Source organism: Morone saxatilis, unplaced genomic scaffold (genome assembly GCF_004916995.1).
Source record: "Morone saxatilis isolate NCDOM2014 unplaced genomic scaffold, NCSU_SB_2.0 Contig17, whole genome shotgun sequence".
NCBI classification, from domain to species: Eukaryota; Metazoa; Chordata; class Actinopteri; family Moronidae; genus Morone; species Morone saxatilis.
Genome location: NW_023339729.1, coordinates 14,655,618 through 14,668,027, shown reverse-complemented (window position 1 = coordinate 14,668,027; position 12,410 = coordinate 14,655,618). Strand labels below are relative to the sequence as shown.

At 39.9% G+C, this 12,410-nt stretch overlaps 1 protein-coding gene across 1 annotated transcript in view; it reads right to left on the bottom strand.

Annotated features, from left to right (window-relative positions):
* adgrl3.1 (adhesion G protein-coupled receptor L3.1) overlaps positions 1 to 12,410 on the bottom strand; it is a 113,193-nt gene that overhangs the window by 98,928 nt on the left and 1,855 nt on the right. Inside the window, exon 2 of the mRNA XM_035659666.1 lies at positions 3,275 to 3,355. The gene's annotated coding sequence lies outside the window, so the exon portion shown is untranslated. The remainder of the gene's footprint in view (positions 1 to 3,274; positions 3,356 to 12,410) is intronic.

The window sequence follows — 12,410 nt, the reverse complement described above, 5'->3', positions numbered from 1 at the left end:
TTAAGGGTCCAGTGTGTACCATTTAGGAGGATCTGTTGGCAGAAATGGAATATAATAATAATATAAATAATTTTTTCATTAGTGTATAATCACCTGAATATAGGACTTGTTGTGTTTTTGTTACTTTAGAATGAGCTGTTTTTATCTACAGTTGCACGGGTCGCTTAATATGGAGTCCACCATGTTGAACAAGCCATGATTCTACAGTAGCCGGTCGACGTAGTTTCTCCTTCACGGTTGGAAAGGGAGGGTGAAGCGAGGGTGTCTGTAAGTACAACACTAGATGCTACTAAATCCTACACACTGGACATTTAATGATAGCTTTTTTTGAAACTTTAATTTTGTTGAACATCACAAAAATAATCACACTACTTAATAAACTGAGTTTATACAGTTTATTAAGTACACCTAGCTAAAACTAATGTAGTATAATAAGAAAGTCCTACAACAGTGAAAACTCCCTTTGTAAAGGTTATAATGCTGTAAAGCTTTTAATGAACCTGTTTACAGATTCTATTATATTGTGTTTTATTGACAGGTGTTTCTATTATTTTGTCCACTGCACTTACAGTACAGGGCGGGAAGGCTTCATACTTAAATATCAAAACATAAATATGTAATTGAATTGAATTGAATTAATTAGCTTGTTCATAATAATTAATTTGAATGATACAATGTTCATATGATCATTATATGATTCTGCTGAAAGTCAGTAAATGATGGTATTAATTTTTCCCCTAGCTCTAATAGATCGATAGCCAGTAGTTAGCTAAAGATCAACTTTTTTTTTGAGCGATGTTTAGTGGTTGTGCTGGCACCTCTATTCTCATTCCTCAGTTTCCTCCTCCATTACAGTATCTGTCGGGTCTAGTGTTTCAGAGACATCTGCTTCATGCCCAGCCCTGGATGTGTGTGTGTGTGTCTGTGTGTGTATGCATGTGGCTGTGTGGGTTTGTGTGTGTCTGCTTGTGTGCATCCGTGCATGTGTGCACACAAGGGAAGACGGCTGAGTCTAATTGCACAGGCCCATCTGCTGATTCTGGAAAACAGGCTTGACTCTTACAGACACAAACAGTACAGATAAAAATATACAGGCACAGACAAACACACACACACACACACGCCACAAGTGCCTGCCTCAAAGCCTTCAACTTGGACCCTGGACAATCTGCACCCTTTCTCAGGCAGCTGTATGGACGGCATTGACTGGCATGGTTTACAATATGGTCTCTATTGTTTTAAGACAAAGGCCTCTCCACTCAATGCAAAGGTCACATTATAAGACAATAAGCCTGTGTTTATGGGGGGTGATGATGGGGGGGGTGGATGGCATCAGGTGCAATTTATGTGAGGGCTGCTACAGCTGGAATTTTAATTATTTATATATAAAGTATCTCTTTAAAAATAACTAGAAGTATATATTTTCTTTTATTCTGGATTCAGTCAAAGAAACAGAAAATTATACATTTCTTCAAAAACTTTCATTGATAATAGTTTTAGAAGTAGATAAGACCTAGAATTTCTTACATATGGTATGAATGCACCATGTCCAGATAAGCATTTATCTGCTTATAGGTCCATGCATATGTGCACTGCCGTGTGACTCACTTTACATGTAATTGTTGTTTGACCAAAGAAAATAATATGGATTGTATTTCAATCTGCGCTCTCATTAGTAATGTGGTAAATTAGGAAGGTTATGTGTTTGTGCATGTGGAGCGGGAAACATCTGTTTCACACAGAAAAAAGCACATCCCCCACATGAAGAATGATATATCCCCTTTCCTGTTGTTCTTTTTTTTGTTGTTCATTGTCTCAGTGAAATAAAGACACAATGTGAGTCTTGATATCACAGAACTAGATTTCAAAGCAAGCATTCAGAGTCATATGAGAGTCAAGGAAGGAAAGCATGGGGTAAAGGAAGTGTACAGGAAGTGTTTCAAAATGGTAACACAAACTCAAACCTCACACACACACACACACCCACACACACGTACACACCACATACATGCATACACAAAGATTATATCATTAAATAAATTAAAACAAAGAAAATATAGATATAATGAAGGTAAACTAGCCTCAAGCTAAAATAAAAACAGGAATTTGAAATAAAAAAACATGAATTAACCACAGGTAAGTCAGATAAAGGTTGTTTAAAAAATAAAAAAACTCTATGAATTATGTCTCCAAACTACTCAATCTTTTGATACTCACAATGGATATTTTGAAATTACTTGTGCCACACATGTCCTTGTGTATTTCTTTAAATGTTTTAATTAAGTGGTAGGACGCTTGAGTGAAATGACCTTGGCCATAAAATAGATAAAACTTAACTAACTACATAGCAAACTGCCAACCCACACAGAAAGAGAGAGAAAGAGAGCACCCTCATTCACATTACTCTCAGCCAATTCAATCAATTAAAAATAGGATCCCACATGAAAACATGGCCTCAGGGGTTTTTATACTGCAAACATACAACATTTTTCTCCTCTCAGTGAAAAACTGATGTCCACCGGGGATACTCTGACTAGCTGTCAATACCCAAGAACTGCATCCTCCTCTATCATCAATAAATTGAATGTGCAATTCATCAGCCCAACTCTAGGAGACAGTATTTCTAATTAAAAAGGAGCTCGTAAATTCGACATTTTACAGGCCCAGCTCAGCTTGTAAATACACTGTAAATAAGTTGTAGTGAGTGGCTTCATGTGCAGATTAAGGTCTGGGTTTGTGGTTTAACTCCTGTTGATGCCTTCATGGAACAGCAGGATGATTGCAATTAATTTGATGTTTGTTTCATTTTTGTGCTTCATTTTATTCTCTTTGAAGCCGACAGCACAGCACACGTGCACTGTCTTTACACTACCTATTCAGTTCTATTCTGTTGTTGCATTTGCTGCATATTGCATGCTGTTATGTATTCTTTTTGAAGCTCGGTGGGTCATATCTGATTGGATTAGCAGTTTGAGAGGATGCATTTGTTGGGCCAATTAGAGCACTTCCTGGCACAGATGGAACCCTGAGATCTCCGGGGAGAACACTGGGTCATATTTGGGTTCTAGAAAAGCATATTGCATACTGTAGAGTCGGCAAAAACAACACACCAGGTGTGTGTATATATTTGCAAGACCATTTTCCAGGCCTAAATAAGCCTCCTGTTATTAAAAATTCAACATCCTTGGTTAAATATGTTTAAAATTATTATAGGGTGATATACTGTGTATTCAAACTTGCAGACACACACACTTACGGGCACACATATTCTTACCTGTTATAGTGTACTTTGCTTTGTGAAAGTGAAATGAAACCCCAGAGAATCACATCTCAATGGCAGCTGGACGTCCTGGTCCTGGAGAGACAGAAACAGAGAGGAGAGAGAATAAGAGAGAGACAAAAAGGCAAAGAGAGAGAGAGGGAAAGAGAGAGAAATGCAGAGGGGTGGGGGTTATTCAAGCTCAGTGAACTGAAGTCCCTGTCATTTTTCACAATAGAGATAGATAGCCATAATATGTAGTGAATGTGGGGTGCAATGTGAATAATGGCCCCCTCTAGATTGTGTGAATAGCCATAACCCACTCAAACACAAGAACCAGACAGTTCACAAGCCACTTTTGCTAGTGATTGCTTGTTTAGTGTTTGTGTGTCTTTGTGCGCACATACACATGCACGTGTGTGCTCTGCCTCGTAATGACCTCTTAAGTGTCAGGGTATCAAAGTCTATAATGGTCTATCTCTGTGCTCGCTGGCGGTTTACAGCTAAAAAGCTCTCTCATGCCATGATAACTGGTTTATATGGGTGGCATTTCACTGCCAAATGCCAGAGACGTTTTGCAGAAAGGGAAATTGTTAGCTCTGTTACTCGAACGCAGTGTGGCAGTTATTCACTGTTAGAATGTCTCTTATATCTTTCTGTATCTGTGCCTGGTCTCCTTTCCCTACCTCCCTCTGCATCTTCCTATTTTTTCCAACACTATGTATTTTTTTTTCACAATACAGCTCGCCCCAACCCCCATCCCCAACCTCTTCTCTCTTTACTTTGCAGCCTCATCTTAACAGGGTCAATCTCAACGTGAGTTTGTGTATGCACCTCTTGGCATGCAAACTGTAGTTTTTGTGCATTTTGCGGTTTACTGGGACGGCTGATGGGGCCGAGGAAACTGCATATATCTGCCTGGCCTTGAATTTTTAGTCTTTGTCTGCACGCCAAGCAAGATTTTTACAGGTGCACAAAAACAAGTGCATCAACACACTGCATTACACATACACACACACACACATCTATACAGTGTCAGAGCCTCGACCTCTGTGGAGCTCTCCGGCAGGGCTGTGCAGTAATTGGGTATATTAGCCAGTACAGGAGGCCACGAGCAATATTTCTATGGCTGGGTGGGCAGAGACTGCAACAAAAGATGAATTCACTGTACCGTGTTTGTGTATATGCATGTGTTTGCATGTATTTATATGTATGCATGTGAATGAGTTAATACCCCCAGTGTTATATGTGTATGCATGCACTATAATGCAGGAGAATTGCCAAAGCAACAGAGCATTGGCGAGAAATAAGTTAGGCACTGAGCTCCCCCACCTATACAGCACCTTCATTCATGTCTCGCTTGCCTCTCTCAGAACGCAGTATACATTATTCACACTGAGCTGGTCAACAATGGAGGGATCAATGAATGAGGAATGGAAGAAGAGAGGTGGAAAAGAAGCAGGTATGGATGAACAAGCGAGGTGGTGGAGGAACAAGTTTGTATTAGGAGCGGAACTAGGCAGGGAATGAGATTTTTCATTAGGACTCATTTACGTGAACAAGTGGAAAAAGGGAAGGAGAAGATTAAAGATGCAGCCATCACAAAAGTCCATGCATACATCAGCGGTGCACCATCGCTTTGTTCTATCCCAGAAGAGGAATTCTTCATTAAATTCTACTTTGGTTCTGTTTTCTGCCATCAGAAAGCACAGGGCAACAGTTTTCCAGGGAACAGTCTGGAAAGCTGCAACTGAAACTGCTATTTTTTGCTTTTAGACACACCAGCCCAGAATCACTAGGAACTACTTTCATTTTAGGTGATTGCACACACAATCTATGTCTAGTGCTAACATTTAGTGCTGTTGCAAGAAATAGTGTGCCGTTTAGCAAGGTGGGAAGTAAGGATAAGGTTGAGGTGGCGATAGGCATGTAGAGCATTCATCTTTAATACGGGAGCCCGTAGTTAATGTATTGCTATAGGCTTGCAATAATTTTTAACCAACACTTAACCAAGAATTTTATTTCCCAACCTTAACCATATGGTAGTTGTCATTCAGAGATATTGTAGCAAGAAACATTGGTGCTGAAGGTTAAAAAAAAAAACATTGAAATATAATCAAAAACAGTGAATATAATTGTTTATATTCGTTTTGCAGAATCATCTCATATCAACATTCTTGTGTTCTGACCTAAGGTGGAAAAACAGGCAGCTCGTTCTTTAAATGTATTTTTTGTTGCTGCTGCTGTTGAACATTTTGCTTACCATGTCAACATCTCAATAATGTCTATATTGATATTAACAGATGGCTCCAAAATTCCAGTGAATCTGTTGCCTCCGCATGGGTCAATTGCATAATTTCAGGTCTTCCATACTTTTTTCAGTAACCATAGTAGCTGGCTACCATTTTGAAAGAAGGGTTAAGATTTAACAATATCTGAGTTAGAGGAGATAGAAGCAAGATTTTGATCAAATGAGTGAGGCTCCTCTGAGAGCAACCAGCAAAGGAGAAAAGACGAGGAAAACAGACAGAGAGATTTAGATGGGAAAATGGTGAACGATTTCACTACAGTGAGAGCTAGGGAGGGGCACTGGCCGAGGGGGTTTTGGATGGCGAGTGACTTAGCCTGACTGAACAATGGATGGACGTGATGAGTAGAAGGAAAAACTTTTTTTTAATTCTCAGGGCTCAATGTCATCCTAAAAAAACTGAAGAGATTCCCCATGATAGATGCTGACCATTTTCTCACAGTAAAACAATGGTGTTTTCTATTATGAGAGTCAATGGTTGTATTGATGTCCCATGTCACCCCTATTACTCATGAGCCTGCTGTATGTAATTAGGATGACTCTACAGTATGCTTTCATGATGGTTTTTGTGTATTACCCTTTATAATTATGCCTCAAACAACAGATTGCGCCATAAGACACCAGAAATGGTGTTGATGCCTATTGGTGGAGATTTATGGCGCTTCCAAATGAAGCAATGAGACGCCTTACTTTAAAGGGTGGAGTCCCCTATATGTTCATGTTAAAACCACACTTCTCCCCCCCTGGGCTTCGACAGATTCGATATAAGCATGAAGAATATGGAGCTATACTGTATATGGTCTACCCAGGCGTAAAATTAAAGACTCTTGTCTATGTGCCCCACATAAATCTTTGAAAGAGGGAGAGAGAGAAAATGAGAGAGTGAAAAAGGGAGGTGATGAGGAGGGGAGGTCTACATGATGAAACAAAAAACTGGTTGATTTGTCCAGCGATTGTGAACTGTTTAACTGTACTCTGGACAATGAGATGCTTCAATACATGGGTGCACACACACACACACAAAGAAAAAGACACACATCAACATATATCATTGTAACCATAAAAACATCTTACAGTAATTGCTTGACATGCATGGGTTTTATACAAAGATTGGCTTTAAAATCCCAAACATCATTTATAAAAGGCTTGCTTCAACACACCCTCACTCTAGAATAAAGGTCCTCGTCCAATTCCCTCCATTTCATCTTGATACATGATGGATACCATCTCATCTATCATACATATACTGTCTACACGAGAGCCAATCAGGGGGTTCAAAATGCACGTAAGTACACTGCAGGAGAACAAGCGAACGATTTCTCACATGGTTAGAAAACAGTCCATGTAAGTTATTGCTGCAGGCCCACAGGCCAGAGTGGTGCTCATCTGTCTTTGTGTGACACTATCAGACTCCCAACAAAACACAGAGGTGGTAAAATGGTTTTATTGCAAAATGTGAAAGATACGGTGGGGACAAATTGACGGGTGCTGATACATGCCAAAGGGGCATGGTGCTTTTATCTCAAATGAGTTGCATTGTCCTTAAAAGAAACTGAACCACATAGCTTATTTTAGAGTCAAATGTTGAGAATGTAAGATAGCAGATTTGTGCAACGTTTTCATTATTCACCAGATAGTCAAAGGGGATTTAACCTTAGGCAGAGTAAGGTGGTATATTTACACTTGAGACAAGGCTAGTCAGCTCGATAACATGGGGGAAAAACACAAAACAGCGCAAATGATGTAAACATACATTATCAAGCCATTGATCACTACTATGTCTGTTAATATCTTTGTTCCATCAAGCATGACCATCTAGTCATTCTCGCCCTCCTTCAGCCTATCACACTGCACCATCAACTAAGCTCCAGATCAATACTCCCTGGCACATATTCTCACTCTCAAAGCCTTGGAATGAAAACGCCATTCGATATCAATCAAGATCACAGCTGTGCCACTGAACAGGCACAATAAATGACAATATTATTATTTTTTGAATTTACCATCAAATGACCAGTCGCATCAAGGCGCTTCATGTTAGATCTTTCAGCCTGGTTTATGCTGAAAGGAACCAGATGAACAGGGAGTGGAAGATGTATGTAATGCAGTTAAAGTAAAAGCCCAGTAAGCAGGAAATTTAAGAGGGGCCTGGGGATGATGGTATTACAGCAGACGCTGATTGTGGACAATCTGCTGAAGAAGGGAAAGATATGGAAAATATCATTGGATGCAGTATGGTGGATAAGAGAGCCGTGCAAACACTTGAAAAGCTGAGAGGAAGGAAACGTCGCAACTATTTAACAATCAAGGAATCTGTCATATTTTAAAGTGATCATTCAAAATGAAAAAAATTAACTGTTGTTAGTTGAAGTAAACAGTACTCAAAAAACAATGTCACTGTAATGAAACCAGAAATCCCCTTCCATTGTCTCAGTCACTGAAGTCAACCAACCCAGTCCTTTATTTGCAACATTGGATCAGTCTTTTAAACAATACTGCATTTTCAAGTGCTGTTGTAGTTTCCTCCATTGATAAGAAATGCTGTGTTATACCAAGGCACTGGGAGATTTATGCCCCCAGCCCTGTGATGACCTCATTGTTCATTGCCCCATAATTCAAATCTGCTCCGCTGTGTTGCATCACATTGTGTATGACTCATTTCCAAGCACCCCATTCTCTAAACAAGCGAGACCTCCTCAGCACGCTATAGTTAACCGCACAAACAACACAGCAAAGAATTTCCCCATCAATACTGCGGTGACTGACTTAAGACTTGCATATGGACGGCGTGTGCACACACACACACACACACACAGCAACACACTGTTTAAATGGACTGAACTGTGAGGATGAGAGGAGGGGGTGAGTGCTATTGTAAATGATTTCCTGCAGAGACCAAAATAATCGGCAGACCTTTGAGTGAGCTTCTTACAATCACTCTGGCCTTGTACACTGATTCTCTATTCAGCTCCCTAATGGCACTGTGTGTGTCACTAAATATACAGCTGCAGGCCATGTCTATCTGTGGCTCTCTGTGGGTGTGTGAGCATATACATGTGCGTGAGCATAGTAGTGTGAATGTGTGTGTGCGTGTGTGTGCGGCAGAAGAGAGGAGGTGGCTGAGGCCTAGTATGTGGTGGTAGGGCCTACGGAGGCTCGACTGGATGTGGTGTTTTTAGCAGTATCTGTGGGAAGAAATGCATGCATGTGTGTGTGTGTGTGTGTGTGTGTGTGTGTTTGTGTGTGTTTTTCTATTGAGTGGTGACAGCTTTGAGTGGGGCACATGGAGGTGAAGGGCATAGAGAAGAAGTGTGGACAGGAGATGTGTTGACTGGAAGAACAAGTGTTTTTTCTTTGTGAAAGAGGGATAACAACTACTGGGTGAGTGAGAGGTTTTGAAAGAACAATAGGCTGTGGATACAGTAGTTAACGTAGACAGCAGCTGCTTAAACATGCAGTTCATTGACAAATCCAGTGATGATGGTACAGGCCATTTGTATAATAAAACTGAGTTAGCCTGTAGACATGAACATAAACAGAAACACTTTGTAATCTATATCTCAGCTCAGACTTGAGTTGCAAAAACAATTATTCTAGGTAACACACAGTTTACAATGGAAACTGTGTGTTACCTAGAATATTTGTGTAAAAAATTATACAAATGCGCCTTTTCACAGCCTCCTCACTCCACTTCAGAATGGCACAATAATAACCTTCTTTATGTTACATAGCCCTCTTCAAAACGTCATTCTAAGGTGTTTTGCAACCAAGACCGAGGTCAACTGGTCAAAACAAAACAAATAAAAGTCTGTCTTATAAAAAACATTATTGTGAGATGTGACATTGATTTCACCAACCTAAGCCTCGCACATTGATCACTCCGAAGGAAAAGCAAAGAGACGGTGGAGTACAAGCCATCAGCATGTGCTTAGTCTTACAGTGTACAATTCATGTTATTCAATATTTTATCTATTTAGGATTTTTATGATAGGAAGGTAGGAAGAAATACAAAGTAGGGAAGAGCAAAGGACATCATCACATTGCCACAATTTTAATACCCTAATAAATGGCTGTGGGGTAATTTCAGAATTAATTTACACTGATTGATTTCTCAATAATTGTTATCCCGTGTGAGATGGATCACAACTTAAGGTGCTTGGGCTTGTTAAATTTGGCTGTTACAAAACTGTGACTAAAAGCAAGATGCAAACCAACCTTTGAGGAGGTTTGAGGGCTTTTCAGCTTATTCAACAGCTTTGCTTCTGCTTTTTCAGGAGTGCTTCGTAAAAAATATACTGTATTGTATTAATATTATTATTAGTAGTAGTAGCAGTAGTGGTACCAGAAAATGGTTAAAAATTACCATCAAGGTTTCCTAAAGTCAAATCATCTTCAAAGTGCTTATTTTGTCCAACCAAAACCCAAATAAACCAAATAATATTAAATGTACTATTAAATAAGCCAAATAAAATCAGTAGACTTTCAGCATTTAGAAGCTGGGACAAGGTTATGTTTGGTATTTGTTTAAAAAATTACTTCACTGCTTAACAAAATAATACACTAATCGATTCACTCAAATTATTAGATTTAATTTGGCATACACTTTAGAAAAACTGATTGAGAACCATTATTGGTGCTGTAGTAGATTGATTACAATGTACTGCTAAACAATGCAATAACCACTGAGCAGGAACATGTATGACTTTCAGCGATACACACAAACAGCCCACTTAACAGACGGTATGAGCAGTGAGGCCAACAGTGTACATTTCTTCCAATCGGCCACAAAACGCAGACAGATAATAAGCTGTGGTGGTTCGAGCAGAAAGCCTTCAAACCGTTCCATATTTAGGCAGAGTAAGACATCTATCTCTGGCGGGCTATTCTAGTCGAGGCCATAGGAGCAATGAGTCAGAGAATGCCCTGAGATCTGACAGCCAGTCGTCCACTACTGGTTTCCCCGTTTCCTAAGCATAGATTTAATCAGGTAGCAAAGTAACTACGTAGACCTCTTACATGGTCTGAACCTCTAAGAGGGTTGAATGATATCAGGAGGCGAGTTTCACACATTAAGAGAGGTGAACTGAGCTGATAGCTCCAGTCGATGGTGGAAAATGCACAGAGCCGGGGTTTTCTTTGAGGGACGGGAGAGGGTAGGAGGAAGGATGTGTTAACACATGACCGAGTGCTTTAGGTGGATGAGGAAGACGGGCAAGGATCTGGCCTCATTATTTCAATATGGGAGAGAGATGTCGTCTAGCACAGGAAGGGGCTTTTGAATTAGGTTAAACTCAGCACACAAAGTGGGGCTGGGACTAGGAATGTGAATCATCATCGCATTAGGAAACAGTGCCGTGCAGTGAAATTCAGCAGCTCTGCTTTCATTGAAACTTAATATTATTATTGCAGAATTAGGATTTGTTTTGGTTTTTCTCACAGCTTAACCCACAAGAGTGACAATTTATTTATGCAGCAAGGTTGGTTGTCTCAGTGCGCACAATAAACAGCACATTCTGTTTATCTACAAGGCTCTCTGACACAAACCTTTACCTTGCTATGCATAAATTAACTAAATAGAGGACTGAATCCAAGGAACTTTTTTTAAACGCTTGTTAAAATGGTTTTGGGGAAATCAGCCCTTAGGTTCTATGTGCCCACTAAACTGAATTAATTGCACAAGTGTTGAAGTTACACTCTCTAATAACCCTTGACGATGACGGAAATAGAGACTTCAACAAACAGATTATATGCCTGCTTGTCTTAATATTCTAGTGTGTATGTGTCCGTTACTGCCTGTCTGCAATGGATCATGTTGTCTGCCGAGGTATATTTTCATTATCTCAGGGTTTCAGCGTGTACGCAAAATGTTTAACATACGATCCCTTGTTCAAATCGCAGGCTGCTTCCATTGCAGGGTTAGATAATGTTTTTGGAGCCAACCAGATCTAAAGCAAATATTTTGTTACATTAACAGCTCTAAACAAATAAAGTCAGCCCACGGTCAATCAAGCAGAACAATCCGAATTAGCACAACCATCGTAATTTGCACCCTGTTTTCCCCACCAAGGAGCTTTTGTCTTTTCTTGTGCATCATAACAAGTGAAAATGATCAGTGACCTAATTAAAGGAGAACAGACAGACGTACAGTCAGCAGAATGCTTGATTGCTGCTGTTGCACATTATATGGCTTCAGGTTCTTCGGCAACATCAGTGCTGCCGTATGGGTGTCACTTACTTAACGTGCCCCAATATGCTCTTTGACACACCTTGCATTCATGGTGTGATGTCTGACAAACATCCCGTGGCCCTTGGGAGAGGCTACCAAGGCCTGTCAGAAAAGTAAACCAAAAGCATCCACTGTAGCTGGTGTAAGTTTGGACAGGAACAACACAAATACTATTGAAGCTACATTTTTCTCCACTGTTAAAACTAAATAAACAACTTGTCAGACACCTACAGCCAACAACTCCAGGACTTGAACAGCAAAATACTATATTTTTTTCCCCTTCCTTCTCAAAAATTTACAACAAACAATCAACTTGGCGTACGAATGCAACCAAGGAACTGTAGGATCACTTAGACACAAACAGATGCACTGATGACAGATGATTTAGTGATATTTATCTCATCCACAAATATAATAATCTCCTTGGAGACAGGCCTGTGCTTTACCAGATGCTGCCAAAATGGCAGCCAAGCAAATCTATGTCAAATTTCTTCCAATGTAGACATACAGATAATTGCACTGACCATTTTCCAACCTGCTCAGTGGATTCCTTGAAGCCACTTTTCTTAGATGCAGCATTCACAGATGAGTCAACATAGGCCTATCGTAAACCACTC